Consider the following 18,685-nt stretch of genomic DNA (forward strand, 5'->3'; position numbering starts at 1 on the left):
TATTTGTTGGCTGGCTGGCTGACAAGTTGTGCCTGTTTGTCCCTGCCTACCCAGCATGTGGCACCAGCCTCACCTTGGGACCCCTTTCTGTAGGGAGCAAACATTTCCTGGCCATGGGTGAGATTATTTTCCTGAGTTTGGGACCCTGGATCTCAGAGCGGAGCTTTTCAGGTCTGTGTGCTCTAGTGTGGTAGTCTTCTCCGTCCCACCTCTTCCTGGCCTGGGCACTCGAAATCAGTTTGTGTCTTTAACCCTGGAGAGGAGACTGGGTGGAGTCCTGACAGAGAAGCTTAGCGGTGGGACCTGCAGGAACCAGTCTGCCTGTTTTCTGCTTCCCAGGCCTGAGGACATCAGGTTCTGGGGGAGTCGCAGGAAGATGGGGAGCTGGGGGAAGATGGAGGATCCTCGAAGAAGGCTTGGGGGTCCTGTGGATTAGGGTTTGGAGGTCCTGAGGGCCCATCTGCCCTAAGCAGGTCCTGTCTTATTCCCAGGGAGTAGCTGAGGTACAGCTTCTCAAAGCTGCGTATACTGGCAGGTGCCGCGTCCTCTTAACCTACATCCTCCTCTGAGGAGGGCAGCGGGGTTGGACAACGGCGGAATTAATGAGCTGTGCCTGTGAAGTCAGCATGCTGCCCAGAACACAGCAAAGTATCAGATGTGACCACAGGGGCCACCAACCTCAGTGCTGAGAGGACCTCAGAGGAGGGTGAGGTGTGGGGTGAGAGGAGTCGAGTGTGCCTGGGGGTGCCACGTTTTTCAAGGACAGGAAGGCAGGAGGCCAGGGGAGAGCAGGAGCCATTGCTGGGTTTGTTATCACTTATCTCCTGCCGTCTCTGGGTGGTCCAGCCTGGTGTCTCTCCTCCCTCCCACAGCTAGCATCCTCTCCAATGACCAGTGCTTCTGGGTCACCTTTCAGAGTTAGCAACGGGGCAGAGGGCTCCTCCTCCATTAGCCTGAGAACTCCCAGGCCCGTGAGCCTTCCCTGCTAGAAGCTCCAACCCCCCATAACCTCCAGTCAGAGTCGGGGTCCACCTCTCCCCCTGGCAGCATCCTTCTCCTGCTGCCCCCCTCCTCGAACCTTGTCCTCTGGTGTAAGGCAGACCTGTGAGTCTGATGGTGCCCAGCACCAAGCCTCCTGAATAAATGGATGCCCAGGGATTAATCAGTGACCATGAGAGAAAGATGTGTAATTCAGTCAAGGACTCTGGTGTGAAGGGGGCGGGGAAGAGTTACTTCTGCACACCAAGGTGGCTAACACCTGAGGGAGAGGTAGAGCCCCCTTGATACCAGGAGGTCCCTGTGTCCTCTAATCAGCAGGTTCCCTAGGGGCACTGCCCAGGGAGCACTAAGGTTCTCACTCTGTCTACCCCGGTTCATGGTGTGGTTACCTCTGCCAGCGGTCCACCTTCTTACCGTGGAGAAGCTTGTGCTGTGCAGGTCCATGAAGGCTTGTGCCACGGTCGCAGGGCAGGCAGGCTGTTTTCAGTCTGCCGATCGTGGTTAACGCTGCACCTTTAATGTGGAACACCTGGATGGGGAAGCTTCTGGTTACCTTGAGTCTGCACACCCAGCAGCTTTCCAGTGTTCCCGGTCCTGTCTGCAGGATCGAGAACTGGTGTTGCCCCACATTCTTGTCAACACGATATTTTCCTTTAACTGACCTTGTGGTACAGCAGAATCTGAGTGGCTTTAATTTTCTGCTGGTTCGTGGTGCTAAGTACCTTTTTAGGCACTTATTGATTGTTTAAGGAACACCTTTGTTGAAACACCTGTTTAATCTTTTGTCTATTTTTTTAAATTATTATTGTTTGCATGTGACAGGGTCTCACTATGTTGCTCAGGCAGACTTGAAACTTCTGAACTAAAACAATCCTCCTGCTTCAGTCCCCTGAGTAGCTATGACTAAAAGTGTGTCCCATCATGCTTGGCTGGTGCCTGTCTTTTAATTGGACCAGTGTCTTTGTTACTATTATTATTATTTTGTTGTTGTTTTTTGTGACAGGGTCTCACTATATAGTACTGACTGGGTTAGAGCTCATTCTGTAGACTAGGCTGGCTTTGAACTCACAAAGATCCTCCTGCCACTGTCTCTCAAGTGCTGGGATTAAAGGCGTGTATCACTACATCGGTTGTCTTTTTGTTACTGATTTGTAGGTAATCTAATTTTTAAATGTTTTATTGCATTTTTATTTAGTGTGTGTGTGTTCACATGCACATGTGGAGGTCAGAGGACAACCTGTGGGAGGCGGTTCTCTTTCTACCATGTGGGTTGCCAGGCTTGACTCAGGTTGCCAGGCTGGGTGGCAGGCTCCTTTGCCCGCTGAGCCATCTTGCTGGCTCTCTGGGTGATCCCTGTGTATTCTTTTTTTTTTTTTTTTTTTCTTTCTTTTTTTTTTTTTTTTTTTTAAAGATTTATTTATTTATTAGGTATACAGCATGTATGACTGCAGGCCAGAAGAGGGCACCAGATCTCATTACAGATGGTTGTGAGCCACCATGTGGTTGCTGGGAATTGAACTCAGGACCTCTGGAAGAGCAGTCAGTGCTCTTAATCTCTGAGCCATCTCTCCAGCCCCCCCCTGTGTATTCTTTAGGAGTCATTCCAATTGTGCGCGTAGCAGAGGTCTTGGCCTTTTCTCCTCCTCGGTGACAACCTGTTTCCTCTTTGCTTCAGCACACCCAGGCTTGGGAGAGAGTTGCTCCGTGAAGGGTCTACCAATGTCTGGCTTCTCTGTGAGGTTCCCTCTGCCCTCCTGTAGGCCACCTCGTACCCCCCACCCCACTCCCCAGCAGAGGGACTGGTTCTGAAATCCCAACTGTGTTCTGGTACTTGGCCAGTGTGTTCTGGATGCTGGGTAAAAAAGGGTGTAGCCTGTGGGAAGACCCAAGGGGAGAAGGATCGAGGCTGGGGGCCACACCAGGAAGGTCCCACACTGTGGGAGGGGGAGACATGCCTCACTTTGAGGAGCTCACATGGACTTGGGGGATCTAGAGAAAAGGTAGAAAAAAAAGTTCAGTACTCTGGGTTCCATGCAGGGAAGGCTGCCCGAGGACCAGGTGGTGTTCTCTCTCTGTGTCAGGAGGGTCCAGCTCATTGCCTCCCAGCCCTTTGCGGTGTGCTGTGTTACTGCTGGGCTCCCCATGACCCCAGGGGGAAGTGAGGCACGGTGTGCTGTGTTACTGCTGGGCTCCCCATGACCCCAGGGGAAGTGAGGCACGGTAGAAGGGAAGCCAGCTTTGAGTCCTGGGCTCATGATGACCATGGCTGCCGAGGGGGCTTCAGGCAGGGCCTCTGCTGGTTTGGAATCAGCATCCTAAGCCGAGCCTAGACCTTACTCCTGCCCTAGCCCCGACTGGGGACAGATGTGGAGGGCAGAAAGATTTGTGACCTCTCAGGTGGGCACCCCAGGCCGCCATATCACTACAGTGGAATGAGTCGGGGGGGGGGGGGGGGGCAGGGGGGAAGGGCCTGTCTGGGAGTGGCTGAGCTGGAGGCTCGGGTCAGGCTGTCAGCTTAATTGCTCAGTAAAGATGCGTCTGCTCTCTGGTTGGAGCAGTCGTCTTGGGGCTGCTAATGGAGATTTTCACTTCTTGTTTTATAATTAAAAAAAAAAAATTGTTCCAGCTTCAAGCTTCAAATTTCCATGAAGTCATTGGAGCTGGGAGCCTGGCCTGGCAGCTCCCCCACTCCTGTGGCAGGCTCTCAGGCTGTGAGAGGGGCCCTCCTCACACCCCCACCACAGCAGGAGCTGAGCTGAGCTGAAGGCCCAGCCTTAGTTAGCCCTTTGCCGTTACCAAGCAGGAAGTGGTGGGTCCCAGATGTGACTCACTCTCATTAGGTAGCCGGTGGAGGGAGCCTTCCCATGTGTGAGGCTGGACGCCTTTGGAACAGGCTGTTGAGGGCCCTGCCACCTCCCTGCAGGCACAGAGCTTGGCTGGGCGGCTTCAGTGCCTCGGAAGCCAGGTAAAGTGTGATTTGGGCATGGGATGGCTTGGCGTCTGTTCTTTGGCTCGGGGCCTAAGGGACAGCAGGACAGACAGGCCTTGGGTCCCAGGCCTGTGGGAGGGAGGTGAGCCCAGCCCTGGCTGCTGGTGGCCTGGGCAGGCTGGTGGGGAGTGGGGGCTCCTCAGTCTCCTGGGCAGACAGCCTGGAGGGCGGCTCCTCACTGGGAAACCCAGACAGTTTGGGCTGGGCTTTTCCCAGTCTGGCAAACCGGTGCTGCCGGGTCTTAGGGAGTGATGCTGTTCACTTGGCCTTGTTACCTGGAATTCTGGGAACTGCATACTCTTAAATGTCCGTGTTCCTTTCAAGATTGTGATTTTACATTCACAAGTACATCTCATTTTTTCTCACAGAAAATAAAAATTATCAAAGAAACTTACTAAACAAACAACAAAAAGTAGTTCTGAATGTGGGGGCTGGGGTGTAGCTCAGTGGTAGAGCACTTGCTTAGCATGTCTGAGGTACTGGGTTGCATCCACAGCACCAATAATAAGAGAGAAAAAAAATAAAACAATATTCTGAAAGTGATACACTTAAGAGACAGAAAACCACAAATGTCTAAGGAAAAGGGAACAGTTTCTTTCCCTCTGTTTCAAGGCCCCAGGATTAAGGTGGGCCATTTGGAGGGGGTCCCATGCGCATGGCACCAGTTGGAACAGGTGTCTCTTCCCTGTGCAGGGGCAGACACAGGGATCATTCTCCCTGGCCAGCCACTGGGAGAGGGTGGCATGGTGTCTGGATGTAGGGCCAAGACAGATTTCAAAGGCTTGGACTGGAGGCCACAATATGGGCTGGCTCTGCCTAGAAGGCTCTGTATACCTGAGTGGTCACCAGCTCTCGGCTGTGATGTGAGGGGCGGGCTAGACCCAGGGGTCCCAGCCTGTGTGTGAGTGAGCACATTTAAAATTGAAGTACTGAATGTTTGAGTGAGTTGTGTTAAAACAAAACAAAACACCGTGTAGAAAGACACTGGGTCTGGCATGGAATGCGTTATTGTCTCGGAGAGTGGAGAGACCGCAGTGACAAGGGTTGGCCTTCATAGGAAGTCTGAAGCAAGGCACGCTGCTGCAGGAAGTTCAGGCTTGAGGTCTCTCGGTTTCTGTAGAGCGAGAGCACCTAGCGTTCTGGGGCTCCCTGTTCCAGGTGTCTGTGGGGGAGGGGCGGCAGGAAAGCTGCCATGGCAGGAGGAAAGGCCCCACTGTGTGGAAGAAGTGCTTGTGTTCTAGCGACTCACTTCCAGGCTCGGAAGTGGCTTTGAAAGGCCTCCATGCTAGCTAGGACTTGGCCCTGGGGCTCTCGGGGATGGAGGTGGATATGGTAAGGGACAAAGCAGGAGTTACCTCTTGAAGGAGGACAGAGGTCCATGACACTGTCTGAAGGACATGTGAGCACCCTTACAGTCTGGGACTGTTACTTTGACCCTGGATGGTTCGAAGTCATTCACTACCCAGTTTACAAAAACTATCAGAGGCCATGGTCTGTTGTCCTGGGTCAGGTCTTCCCTCCCCCAGTCCTCACCTGGGCACTACAAGGGTAGTGGCCACCACGTTGGCGGGTGAGAATGGGGGTCAGGACACCGATTCCTTTCTGGTGAGGTCCAGGGTCAAAGCAGAGAACAGGGGCTCGGCTGTGGACTAGTGGGCGGTGACTAATGGTGGTGGCCTCCCTGCCAGCTGGAGAGTCAGCTTTCTCAAAGAGAGGTCCCTGTGCAGTGTGATTGCTGTCTTTGGAGCAGTGAGAGGACCGGATGTCATGGCCTTTGTGTATGCCTGACCATCTGAGGCCTTAGCTGGGCTGAGCCTTCTGGGACGTGTAGTCGTGTCCAGCTTCAGCAGAGAGGTGTACTCCGATAGTGCATCCTCGCCACTCTACTATTGCTTAGTGGCGTCTTGCTGAGTGACAAGGTGGTCTGTCCCTTGTTGCGGCCTCTCATTCCCTCTGCCCTGGAAGACAAAACTGTGGGGTCCTTCATACTAAGCAGATAACCCGTCCCCCTGCCCCTTTGCTGGGCACAAGGTGATGCTTAAGCCCAGCTGGAGAATGGTCTTGGTTTGCCTGGGAGCCAGGCAAAGGGGTCCCTGAGCAGGCCCATGTCACATCCCTGCTCAAGCCTTTCAGGCCTCAGGGGGAAGCACTCACTGAACTGGACATGCCTGTGCAGAACTAGAGCGGGGAGTGAGTCTGATTTGCAAGTCAGCCCCATCTGATCAGAGGCCAGAGGAAGGGGTCATCAGGCTCCACACCCCCATTCCAGCAGAACCCTGCTGTACGGGACCCGCAAGGAGTGGAGCCTGTTTCTGCTGTGAAATCGCTTGCTCTCCCCCGCCTTGGGTGGTAAGCAGCGAGGGCAGACAGGGCCAGGGAGCCGGTGTCCCTTGTGCTGGTCACATTTCCTCTGTGTACTTGTTTTCTCATTTGTAAGGTGGGGTTGGGGGTGCCAGGCAGGTACTTGGGAGGGTCAGATGCACGCACCAATGGCGGCTTGCGGAGCCTCTGCTTCCTCCGCTTGGGGGAGGGATAGGTCATGGCCTCTTCTCTTGTCCATTGGCCTTCTGCGCTCTGATGGAGGTGCAGCACCTCCAGCTAGCCGCAGGCATCCGGCTTGACCTGCTGCTACACGGGGTTTCAGTATTGCATCATGGCTGGGTTTCGCCAATCTTGGTTCAGACCCATCCTGGCTGAAAGGCCTGTTGTTCCTCGATTCTTCTGCTAGGTGGTGGGCGGAATGGGAAGCAGCCTGGCCCTGAGCTCCATTCCCCTAGCTGGCCTTCTCCAGGGACACCTAGAACAGGTCTTTCCTGCTACTGTCTGCTGTCCTTGCAGGCTGTACGTCGTGTGGTCTGGGTGCCGGTTCGGTAGAACCGAGGGGAACCCAGTGGTCAGCACAGGATGAGGGGTGGCCAGCCTGGACCCAGTAGGAAGTCCGCAGTGTTGCGACCTCTAATAGTGTAAGGCCAGTTTCTTCTCTGCAGAGGTCAGTTGTGAGCTCTGTCAGCCTCCCAGGCCTCCCATTAAAGCCTCTTCTCTAGGGGCTGGAGAGATGGCTCAGCGGTTAAGAGCACTGACTGCTCTTCCAGAGGACCCGTGTTCAATTCCCAGCACCCATATGACAGCTCACAACTGTCTGTAACTCCAGGATCCAACACCCCCACACAGACACAGACATATATGCAGGGAAAAGACCAATGCACACAAAATAAAAATAAATCATATCTGTCCCGTTCTCTCGGTTCGGCACCATCCCTGCTCCCTTGGCCACTCTCGGCCCGCCCCCTGACTTGCTCACAACACTGGCTCTCTCCTGTGTTGTGTGCAGTCCCCCTGTCCACCAGCACAGCCTCCACACTGCATGCTTGCGTCTACTTGGCTGGTGTTCCTTTGTGAGGACCCCTTTCAGGGGTTCTGGGTCCGCCAAGGAGGCATCAGTGTGTTTGCCCTAAGTCCATCCCTGTGACAGCTGCCTCCTCCCCTTGGCTCTGGTCAACCCCCTTTCTGTTGCAGGCTCCTGTGGTCACTGGACATCTTCCTTTTTATGTCCTCCTTATGCCCCTGTGCCTGTCCCTGTCCCTCATCCCCACCATGGCTGGCCACTAGAAGGAATTCCCTGCAATTGAGGCCTCTTTGAAATCTCTGCTACTGTACCCCGTTTCTTGGCAGTGCCTTCTGGGCCTCCAGGGCCACGGTCTTTGCTCCTTCCCTGAGCATCAGCACCCAGCTGGCCCTACCAGAGTGGCCGTGGCCCTGGGACAGAGGCCTGGCTCCTGGAAAGGCGTTCATGCCCCTTTTGCATCCTGGCAGGCTGGGATCTGGGGAGCACGATACTCCTTGAGGGAGGGAAGGGGTGCCAATGATGCTTCTAGAGCCCTGACCCTGGATGGTCACCCGGTCCACAGGGCCCTATTTGAGCCCCCGTCTTCCAGGGCCGCGGCCCAGCTGTCCACCTTGGAAGTGGCTTAGTCTCATGTCACAGGCTCAGGTGACTTCCATCAGTGCTTCACACTGGCAGAGTAGGGGAAAAGCACAGGATTCTGGAGCACAGGTGGGACAACTGAGGGCCACCGGGCTCTGCAGCACCAGGCTAGTGTGAATTTCCTTGGTGAGTACTGTGGAGGGTGCAGCTCTGTCCATGGGCCTGTCTCCCGGTCTCTTGCTCAGAAGAATATGGACTTGGGGCCCATCTGGTGGGTGTGTCTGTTCTTGTCTCCATTCTCTAGGCATGGCCACCTCCTCCTCTGGGCCTCAGTCCATCCATTTCTGGGACAGGCAGCCTGGCCCTGCTTCCCACACCTGTCTTCAGGACCCCATCTGGCTGGGAAGGAGGTGCCCGATGAAGTGGGCTGGAGGCGCTGCTCTAATGGGGCCCCGACTGATGGGAAGCAGCCTCTTCTGAAATACCCAGACTCCCTGGAACCTTCACTCAGCCCTTGGGGAGATGCATGGTGATGCTCGGGAGCGGAACCAGTACGTCAGGGGAATTAGGGAGAAGAGCTGCTTGGGGGAGGGCAGGGGCTGTCAGGCACCCAGATGGACACCCCTGGGAAGATATTCCTGGTCCTTCTACATCAAGGTTTCTTAGGCTGTCAACCTCGTGTTTCGAGTAGGCTGGCGTGACCCTGCGAGGTCATGGTGCTGGCTGTGTCCTCGCTTTATATGAAGCCACTAATGGTTAGGTACCATTACCAGTCCATCGTCTCAGGAGACTGGAGCCCAGAGGGGTTAGTAAACAGGTCTAGGGCCACACAGCACCCTCTGGGTGGAGTGGGATCCACGCCCTGACTTGGAGTTCAGAACTTGCACTCTCAGCCTCTGGGCTCTGTTGTTTTCCACTGTGGGCACAAGCTGCACCTTGTCCACCCTCCCATTTCCTCTCCCCGTTTGGTAAGTTCATCACATGGCTTCCCTCTCCCCACGGTGTGGCTGCACAGGAACCCTGTGCTATTTGGCTTCTTGTGGTTTCGGCACCTTTCCCTGGGCCTGGTGTGGGGCAGGAGTCCAGAGAGTAGTCGGTGACGGGGCTGGGGGCCTGGACGGCAGGGTGGACCCCTTCCCTCTTTCACCATGCGTAGACTGATCAGGTGGCTCTCTGGAGGTCAAGCGGGACCTCACGCTTGGGCCTGCCTCCACTGCCCCTCGGGTGCTGCCTCTGATGCAGTGTGGAGTAGAGTCTACACGCCGCCTGCTCCGCAAGATGCTGAGCCGTGGAGAGCCGTGGAGAAGGCACTTATGGGCGGGGCAGCACCCGGGAAGCCAACATGGGCATTGAAGCCATGTGGGAGGGCCTGGGTGGTCTTCCTAGAGGAGCTGGCTCAGCAGGGCAGGAGTTGGCTAGGTGGATGTGCTGGGAGGTGGGTGAGGGGCAGCGTTTTCAGGCCACCCAGACCCAACACTGAAAGGGTGGGGCTTATTTGGGGAAGCAAAATCAGTCAAACCCCACAGCTGCCACGAAGGCCCAAGAAGTTGCTGAGTTTGGGGCTGGGGTAAGCAAAGGGGATGGGCTTGGTACTCTTTGTGTTCTGACCAGGGACCCTGTAAGATTGTTCTCAGGGGAGGCCCGGGTTTGGGGAGCAGGGCCTGCTGAGACAGAGCCTCCACATGAGTCTTTAGCCTGCAGCCTACAGCCTAGCTCTGGAAGACTGGAGTTTGGGGAAGGATTGAGGGACCAGAGGAGGGTGCCCAGCTTCAAGGTAGCTAAGGGAAGGGCCTCTGAGCCCGTGGGTAGGTGTGGCTCCGGAAGTCAGGCTGTGGTTTAGGGGATGCCGGGGTTGCTTTCCCTGGAGACCAGCTCTTCCGGTTCTCAAGCTTGCCCCTCCCCCATCATGGACAGGTCCTTTTGGCTTTGATAGGGTTCTCAGGAAGCCTGGGAAGTGAGGCTTTCAGGACCTGGGGCTAGGGAAGCCTTTCCACAGCTGTGCTTGCTAGACAGGTGGTGGCCTCAGGCTGCTGTTGGGACAGAGGCCTTGCTGGGCTCCCTACGTGGCCTGCTAGGTTCTGGTGGGGCAGGCTGCTCACTCTTACCTATGAACCCTCCTCTGGAACAGCAAGACAGAGGCTCAGGAACCCTGGAGTGACCAGACCTGGAAGGGTTAAGAATGGACTGGGTCATGGAGCTGGGTAGGAGAATGTGGAGATGAACTGTGTTTTTTGTTTGTTTGTTTGTTTTGTTTTGTGTGTGTGTGTGTGTGTGTGTGTGTGTGTGTATGTGTGTTTGTTTTGTTCTCTGCCCAATCTGGCCTGGAAACTGAGGCACATGGGCCCAGTGTGGCCTGGAAAATGAGGCACATGGGCATTGTCTGACCTGGAAACTGAGGCAGATGGGCACTAGGAGCCTTTCCCCAGGGAAGAAGGTGTTCCTACCTGGAAACTTCCTGGGGGCAACTGCTGAACCCATGAGAGCCACAGAACCCAGGCCTATGTCCTTGACCTTTTCTCTCCCTTTCCTCCACCCAGGAGGGCAAAGTCAAGTTGGTCCCTGGAAGGTCTCCCCACCTTGTCTGACCCAGGCTCAGGTAGAACAGGTAGAAGTGGGGACCCTAGCCTTGAGGAGCTCCTCACTGCCCGAAAGGGAGCTGCCCACATGGCCTGGGGAGACTTTCTGGGGGAGGAGCTCCAAGTTGGGTCTGGGAGACTCCAATGCTAGCCTTTCCTAAAGGCAGTTCATTAGAGAAGGGCAGAGAGAGGCCCCTCAACCAGCCGCTTCCCTGTGGGACACTGACTTGCTCACATGTATAGTTTTAAAGGGACGAGGAAGAGCCGAACCCAGCACTGCCTGTCATGGACCACTGCGGATGTGTGTCTAGCTTTCTGTGGCCATCTTGCTTGGCACAGTGTATGTCAAGGAAATCAGGTGAAAAGTTAAGAATGGGCCTGGGGGCTGGAGAGAAGGCTCAGCAGTTAAGAGCACTGGCTGTTTGTACAGAGAACTTGCATTTGATTTCCAGCACCCACACGGTGGTTCACAACCATCTATAACTCCAGTTCTAGGTCTGACACTTGACCTGAAGCTACCACATGCATGTGGTGCACATATACATTCAGGCAAAACATTCACACATAAAATAAAATTAATACATTGAATTTAGGGCTGGCGTGTTGGCTCAGAGGTTAAGGGCACTGGCTGCTCTTCCAGAGGACCCAGATTCAATCCCCAGCACCCACATGGTGGCTCACAACCATCTGTAACTCCAATTCCAGGAGATTAGGTGCCCTTTTCTGATCTCCTCAAATCAGGCATACTTAGGGTACACATACTACATGAAGGCAAAACACCCATACATATCAAGTCAAAATAAATTATTTTAAAAAATAGTAAATTGAATTTTAGAGAGAGAGAGAATGAGCCTAGACCTTGGAATGAGGCAGGCCTGTGTTCAAATCTCAGCCATCCCAGGAGGTGAGCTTTGGATTGTAGGCTAGGATCCCAGAGGTGCATGCCAAGGCTAACAGTGACTCCTGGAGATCTGGAGGCTCTGAGGAAAGCAGACCACGTCTTTCATGGCCATGTCCAGAGGCTGCAGAGCACTTCCGGTCTGTCAGCAATGGGAGGCTTAGGGCAGGGTCCAGCACTTTCTGGGATGTCACCTGCCAGCTCCCCCTGCCCATGCCAGCACCCTCAGCCCCTTCCACAGTCACTGTATGGCTACTTCCTCAAGGACCAGCTGGACCAGCTGACCCAAGGGATCAGCTCTGCTGCTGCCTGGGACCCCAAAAGGCAGCTTGAGGAGATGACTTCTGGGCTGTCCTCCCCAGAAGCCAGTGCTGTGGGTTTCAGACAGGATGGGGGGGGGGGGGCGGTTCTTCCCAGCTCACTCCTTTGCACACGCCTGATGCTTTCTGCTGCTGTGGTAATAGAGCCACGTGATGTCCTCACTCTGAGCCTGATGCTGGCTCAGCACCTTGCCTGAATGACCCCGTGGAGCCCTCTCTAAACCTTGTGGTCAGACTGCTCTTCTCCATTTCCAAAAGAGGAAACTGAGGCATAGAGCCGTCATGCAGCTGTGTCTGATGGAGTCTATTAAGACTTCTTATAACTGTACAGGTAGTACGGCAACAGGACTAGACAGTAAGAATGAGAACTGAGACTCAGCCATTAGGACCAGGGTGGATATTTGGGGGGTGGCATGTTCCTGTTTGTGTGTATCTACCAGGCATGACATTGACTCTGGAGTTCTCACAGGAAGCTGGGCACGCCATGAACAGCTGCACCTGTTCTACCACAAAGATGCGTTGTGCCAGCCCAGAGTGGTAACCACAGTTTCGGTCATCTGCTGTACCAGGAACATGGGCTCTTGTATGTGTCCCTGCACACATGCAAGAGAATGTACACAATCAGTTACTGCAGTAGATCTTTAAGTCAAAAGGGGTCTGTGTGTATGCGTAGCTGACACGTGTTCCTGCCAAGAGTGAGCGTGAGTGCCCACATCTCAGACTTCACGATGCGTCCTCATCTTTGCCAATCAGACAGGTAACATAGTTTTTCATGATAGTTTTACTTTGCATTTCCTATATCTAGTATAGGTGATGTCATCCTGTTTCCAAATGTTTAAAAGCTGTTTGTGTTGACTTTTCTCTGGCCTTTCTGTTTATGATCTTCTCTCACTCTTGGTCTTTTAAATGTGTAGGTGTTCTTTACATATGAGGGAGATTAGCTCCCAGTGATGTGGGTTGTAATATATTTCATGTGAAGTTCTTCTGTTGATTATTCTTTTGGTAAGATTTTTTTTTCAGATCAAGTAGTAAATTTTGTTATTTTAAATGCTTGAGTTTGTCAGTCTTCTCTTTATGGCTCTTGAGTTTGAATTGGGTTAGGAAGACCTTAGCCAGCCTGGCGGTGGTATACACCTTTAGTCCCAGCACTCGAGAGGGGGCAGAGGCAGGTGGATCTCTGAGTTTGAGCCTGGTCTATAGAGCGAGCCAGGACTACACAGAGAACCCTATCTTGGAAAAAAAAAAAAAAAACCAAACAAAAAAGCCTTAGCTACGTGAGTGTTGACATGTTTTGCTTCTCAGTCTCCTGCCCTCTTCAGAACCTGTTGTGTGCCGGTTGGGACTCTGGCCAGCCTCATTAAAGACTCACAAGCTCAGTTTTGCTCTTCTCTAGATGACTAGGAAAACAGCTTTTCTCCTAGCTTCTATCCATCGCAGCAACTCGGTGTCTGAGTGAGGCCCTGTGCAGTGCGAAGCAACAGGCAGCCTCCTGAACTGCTGTGTGGGCTGGGCCTGGCACCAGCGAGGTCCCCAGGCGGGCTAGACTTCCCCTTTCTGTTCTTCCTTATCAAGGGAAAGGGGATCAGAACTCTGTTGTCGGCGTGGGTGTGAAAGTGTTTCCATTCTAAAGGGTGGGAGAGCGAGAAGGAAGCCTTTGAAAGAGTGAATCATAGTTAGTGGAATCAGAGCCCGAGGCGGGGACAGGGCCAGTGAGATGGCCCAGCTGGTGGAGGCACTTGTCACCAAGTCTGATGATGTAGGTTTAATCCCAGGGTCCACGGGGTGAAAGAAGAGAAATGCTCCCCCAAGTTGTCCTCTGACCTACAAACGTGTGCACCCACCCACAAAGTAAAGAAGTGTAAAAAGTTAAAGAAGGGGCCGGAGAGATGGCGGTTAAGAGCACTGGCTGCTCTTCCAGAGGTCCTGAGTTTAATTCCCAGCACCCACACGGTGGTTCACAACCTCCTCTCCCAGGATCTGATGCCCTCTTCTGTCATGCCGGCATACATGCAAATAGAGCACGCCTACGCATGAATAAGTAAATCTTTGTTTTAAAGTTAAAGAAGAGGGGGGGGCAAAGCTGATGTTCCTTGGGCGGCTGATCACGTGTCAGTTAACACATGGCCTGGCTCCCACCGTGTGCAGAGTCCCCAGACATGATATGGAGGCCCTGAGTCCTCTGCCTTTTAGAGCTTGTCGTGGGTAGCTTCTGCTGGCCCTGGCCAGGTGCCTGGCACACAGGTGTTGTTACTGTATTTGGAATGCGTGCCCAGGGATGAGTGAAGGAAGGAATGGCCAGCTCTTCCGGGGCAGGTCCACCAGCCCTCACCAGATTGGTGGACACATCTCTTGTATTTGCATCTTTTTTAGTTTGTTTGTTTTGTTTTTTTCCGAGACAGGGTTTCTCGGTGTAGTTTTGGTGCCTGTCCTGGATCTTGCTCTGTACACCAGGCTGGCCTTGAACTCACAGAGATCCACCTCGCTCTGCCTCCCAAGTGCTGGGATTAAAGGCGTGCGCCACCTGCGCCCGGCTTGTATTTGCATCTTACAGAGAAGCTGTGCTGGCCCACTCCTGTGATCTCAGCACTGAGCACTTCTGAGCCTGAGGCAGGAGGATCTGGAGTTGGAATCAGTGTGAGCAACATAGTAAGACCTTGTCACAAACCATGAGGGGCTGGAGAGATGGCTCAGTGGTTAAGGGCCCTTTGCTGCTCTTCCAGAGGACTGACGTTCAGTTCCCAACCCCTGCGTCTGGTTTTTCAGAACCACCTGTAACTCCAGGGGCAAACCGATCTGAGGCTTTCTTCTGGCCTCCACAGGCACCCCAAACCCTACCCCCCCCCCACACACAGAAGAAAAGCTGTCAGGGAATGGGAGAGGCCGAGGAGGCTGCCTCCTGCTTCGCCGTGGGAGAAGGGAGGATCGCACTGCCCAGGACCATGCTCTCCCTCAGCCCAGGTGTGGTACCAGCCTGGCCTTGGTTTGTCCTCAGCCTTCAGATTCTTCACTGAGTGAGAAAGTTTCCATCCAAGGCCCAGCAGAGCCCAGGTCAGAGCTGAGCCCTCAGAGATCTGGCATACTGCATTTTTTTGATAAAGGGGAAATTGAGGCCCAACTCAGGCCAGGGCCTCAAGATGGTGACTTGTCTGGACCACAGCTGTGGCTCCGGGACCAGGTGAAGCCATCCTGGAGGAAACAGGAATCTGAAGCTAGCTGTCCTGGGAGTGTCTAATGATTGCTCTGCCTGGGGCTTGGCAGGCTGTCCTCTGGAGATGTGGGGAGGTGGAAGACACATTGGGGCCAAGTCCTACCACACCCCTCCATGTTGGCCCTGCCACACTTACCTCCCCATGGTGGTCCTACCACACTTACCCCTGCATGTCGGGCCTCACTGCTCGGTTTTGGTCCTGAAGGACTTCCTTGGTCTAGGTTGGCCCTTATCTTGGGACTCACATGTCCTTTTGATCTTGCAAGCTTGGTCCAGCAGGCTTGTAACTTTGTAGACCCCCTTGTCCATCCAGAGGAAGTTAGGGCCCTTACAGAGTATGAGCAACACTGCCCCTCCACCAGCCAGTACAGAGCTGGCTAAACACCAGCACCCGGGAGCCGTATAGTACAGCAGGCCGCAGGCTCCTCCACTCTACTAAGGGAAGCAAGCCCCTTGGGTTCTTGCCTTCCGGCCCATGGCTGCTTTCTCTGTTTTCCCTGGCCATTCGCAGGCTCCCCATCCCCACCCTGCGTTGTTGCAGGCTTACTTCTCAAAGACTAGCTGGGTCCAGCTGTAGGACAGACAGAAAAAGGAATCCTGTCTGGGAGGAGGCTGGTACTGGGGTCTGACCAGCACATACTGAGCTGGAAGGAAGCATGGAAGCCTCAGGGCTCTGGGGCCAGGACCAAGCTGGGGAGGCATAAGGAGAGAGGCCATAGGGTGGGATCACTTGGTCCTGGGGTTTCCTGGGTGCTCCTGCCCCTTCTAGTCGAATGTGCATGAAGCTCAGGGGCTTCTGAAAGAGATGGCTTAGGCATGAGACCTTCTCAGCAAATGAGCCTGCTGGCCGTGGTGACACTGTGCAGTGGTCCCCACTGAGGCTCGGGAACAGGGTCTGTTGTGGGTGTGTCCGGAGCAGTAGATGGCCAGGCTGGGGTGGGGCCAGGGCCTGGTGGGGCCTCTCTTCCTCACAGGCCTACAGAGGGGCCCTCATGCCTCAAGGCCCCACTTCCCTTTTCTGAGGACACCAGGGCCCCGAGGCCTTCTGCAGCTCCATGCTTGCTGAGGAAGCTGGACTGGGGTTCCTGCCGGCTCTGTCTGGGTAAGGAAGTGGGTACGAGTATGGGTGGTTTAGAACATGCGGCTGCTGGCTCCCCGGGGGTGGGTCTCCCAGGCAGCCTGAAGGCCCGACCGTGTGCCAGTCTGTGATGTCCCAGCCGTCTGCCTCTGTCACTGTCTTACCAGGAACACGGACTCCACTGGTCAGGATAGGCGAGGAGCTCCCAGTCCTGCCTGGGACACCGGAAAGGAATAAGTGCATAGCTCAGAGGGCTTCCTGGATGAGGCCCCCCTCCTGGACCCTGTTGCTTGCCCCTGCCCCTGTAGGGCAGAGGGAAGGGTCTGAAGGCCTCCACTTAGCTCCTACCCTTTCTCACTATCATGTTGTCTTGGCCTTACGGGATAGGGACAGGAAAGGGGTCGGGTCGGCTTTTTGAGGTGTCAGGGGCTTTTTGGTCGTTACTTCTGTGAGGGTGAGAGGCAGGGTGAGGCGTGGGCTGTACATGGCCTGAGTTCAAATTACCGTCTTCTGTCTCCTTAGCTGTGTGGCAAATGGTTGAGCTTCTCTGTAACTCATTTCCCGCGTGCAGGGAATAGGGACAGCAGACCTACAGGCAGGTGTGCAGACTTAAGGACGGGCCGCTCACTGGGCCTGGAGCACGTTTTTTTTGACAGGGCTGGTGATCACAGAGCCCCAGAGATCCACCCATCTCTGCACAAAACAGTGTTGGGTTTTCAGGAGCGTGCGAGACCAGGCCCAGCTTTTTACATTGACTTGCACAGCGCATGCTCTTACCCACTGAACCTTCTCCTCGGTCCAGCTGCAGGAACTTTGTTCCCAGATGCAGCCTTGCATTCTTCTGCTCAGCTGCTCCAGGGGCCGAACGAGAGCCCTGGGTGGGCTGAAGCCTTAAGCCTGCTGCATCCCATTGTCCACTTCCATCCCCAGCCACTGTTGCCCAGGAAGTGGCTTAATCAGATCCACAAGTAAAGATGTTCCCCACTGGCTTGGGGGTGGGGTGGGGGCTCTTGCAGCAGCTCCTCAGCCTGGCTTTGTGCTTGGGGAGATAGGTCATGCCTGGGACCAGAGGAGGCATGAGCATGTGTTTGAGTGTGCACGTGTGTGCCCTCACACCACACACTTGTGTCCTGGTGGCCGGCAGCCTGGCTTTGCCTGGAGGAGTGTCCCTGGAGAGCTGTCTCAACCATTGGTGTCTGGGGTTTCTTGGCCCAGCAGTCCTAGCCTGCTGGTGTTTGGCGTTGAACCAGAGGGTCAGGCAGGACTGCTGTTTGTGTGCTTGTGGCATTTGGTTTTGTCCCCTGAAGTGGCAGTGGAGAAGCCTGCGGCCTGGGAGCTGTGGTTTGAATCCCAGCGCTTCTGGCAAGCACCTCCTGCTGTGTGATCTGAGGTGAACTACTGAGCCTCTCTGGGCTCAGCTCTGCATCTGTTAGCAAGTGGTTGAATGTGTGTGTGCGGGAGCTGAGGAGCTTCTTCAGGCTGCCCAGGCTGGGCACTGCTCAGGGATAGGCCTGATCCTGTTCTGCCGCCCACAGTCTAGGGCTGGGCACAGATAGCCGGTGCTTAGTCAGCACTCCTGTGGATGGGAAAACGGCCTGCCTAGATGGAGGGGAGGCAGGGAGCTCCGTGCTAACAGGACTGCCGGCCTGGAGGAGGTCTTTTCTCCTAGATAGCAATTGGTAAGATGCCTCCTGCTGCAGGCTTTGGGAAGCCTGGGCTCAGGCCCAGGACCCCTGGATAGACAGGTACTGTGGACAACTGCTTGGGTGTGGTCCCAAGTCCCTAGGCTTTTCCTTCTGTTTCTGGGCCTGTGCTCAGGGCAGAGGGAGGCAGAGCTGGAGGAGTAGCCAGGGATGTCTCAGCAGTGGGCACTGAGTGGGCTCCCTGGGACTCTGCGCCAGCCGCTGAGGGCTCTGTTCCCTCCTGGATACTTTTCTTTGCCGTTTCTAATGGCGGCTGGCTGCTTGCCCTTTGTGACCTCTTGCAGCCTGCCCACCCTGTGCCCTCTGCCCTGTCACCCCAAAGCGAGGCCTATCTAGAGGGGTCACTAGTTCCTGGTGCGAGCCGGCTCTTTATACAAGGCCTCTGTTACGGTAGGTAGGGCAGCTGCCTCCAGGTGGAGTCTGTGGTGGTCTCTCGGTCTGTACTTCTCTTGGAGGTTGGGAAGGTCAGCCTGTGTACTAGTCGGGAGTCTCCAGAATGGTGGTTCTCAACCTGTAGGTCGTGACTCCTTAGGGTCAAATGACCCTTTCACAGGGGTTGCGTATCAGATACCCTGCATATTTACAATGTAAATGCATATTTACATTGCGATTCATAACAGTAGTAAAATTACAGTTATGAGGTAGCAATGGAAGTAATTTTATGCTTGGGGGTCACCACGACATTGAGGAACTATATTAAAGGGTTGTAGAATTAGGAAGGTTGAGAACCGCTCTAGAGGAAAAGAACTTACTGACTGAAAAAAAATATATGGGATTTATTAGCACATATAGAAATATAAAATGTATTAGAATATATATATGGGATTTATTAGAATGACTTACAGGTTGTAGTCCAACACAATGGCTGTCTACCAACAGAAGGTCCAAGAATCCAGTAGCTGTTCAGTCCACAAGTCTGGATGTCTCAGCTGGTCTCTGTGTGCTCTGGGATCCTGAAGAAGTGGGCTCTAATGTAGTGAAGAAAGGGC

The sequence above is a fragment of the Peromyscus eremicus genome, chromosome 5, assembly GCF_949786415.1.
Source record: "Peromyscus eremicus chromosome 5, PerEre_H2_v1, whole genome shotgun sequence".
Taxonomy (NCBI): domain Eukaryota; kingdom Metazoa; phylum Chordata; class Mammalia; order Rodentia; family Cricetidae; genus Peromyscus; species Peromyscus eremicus.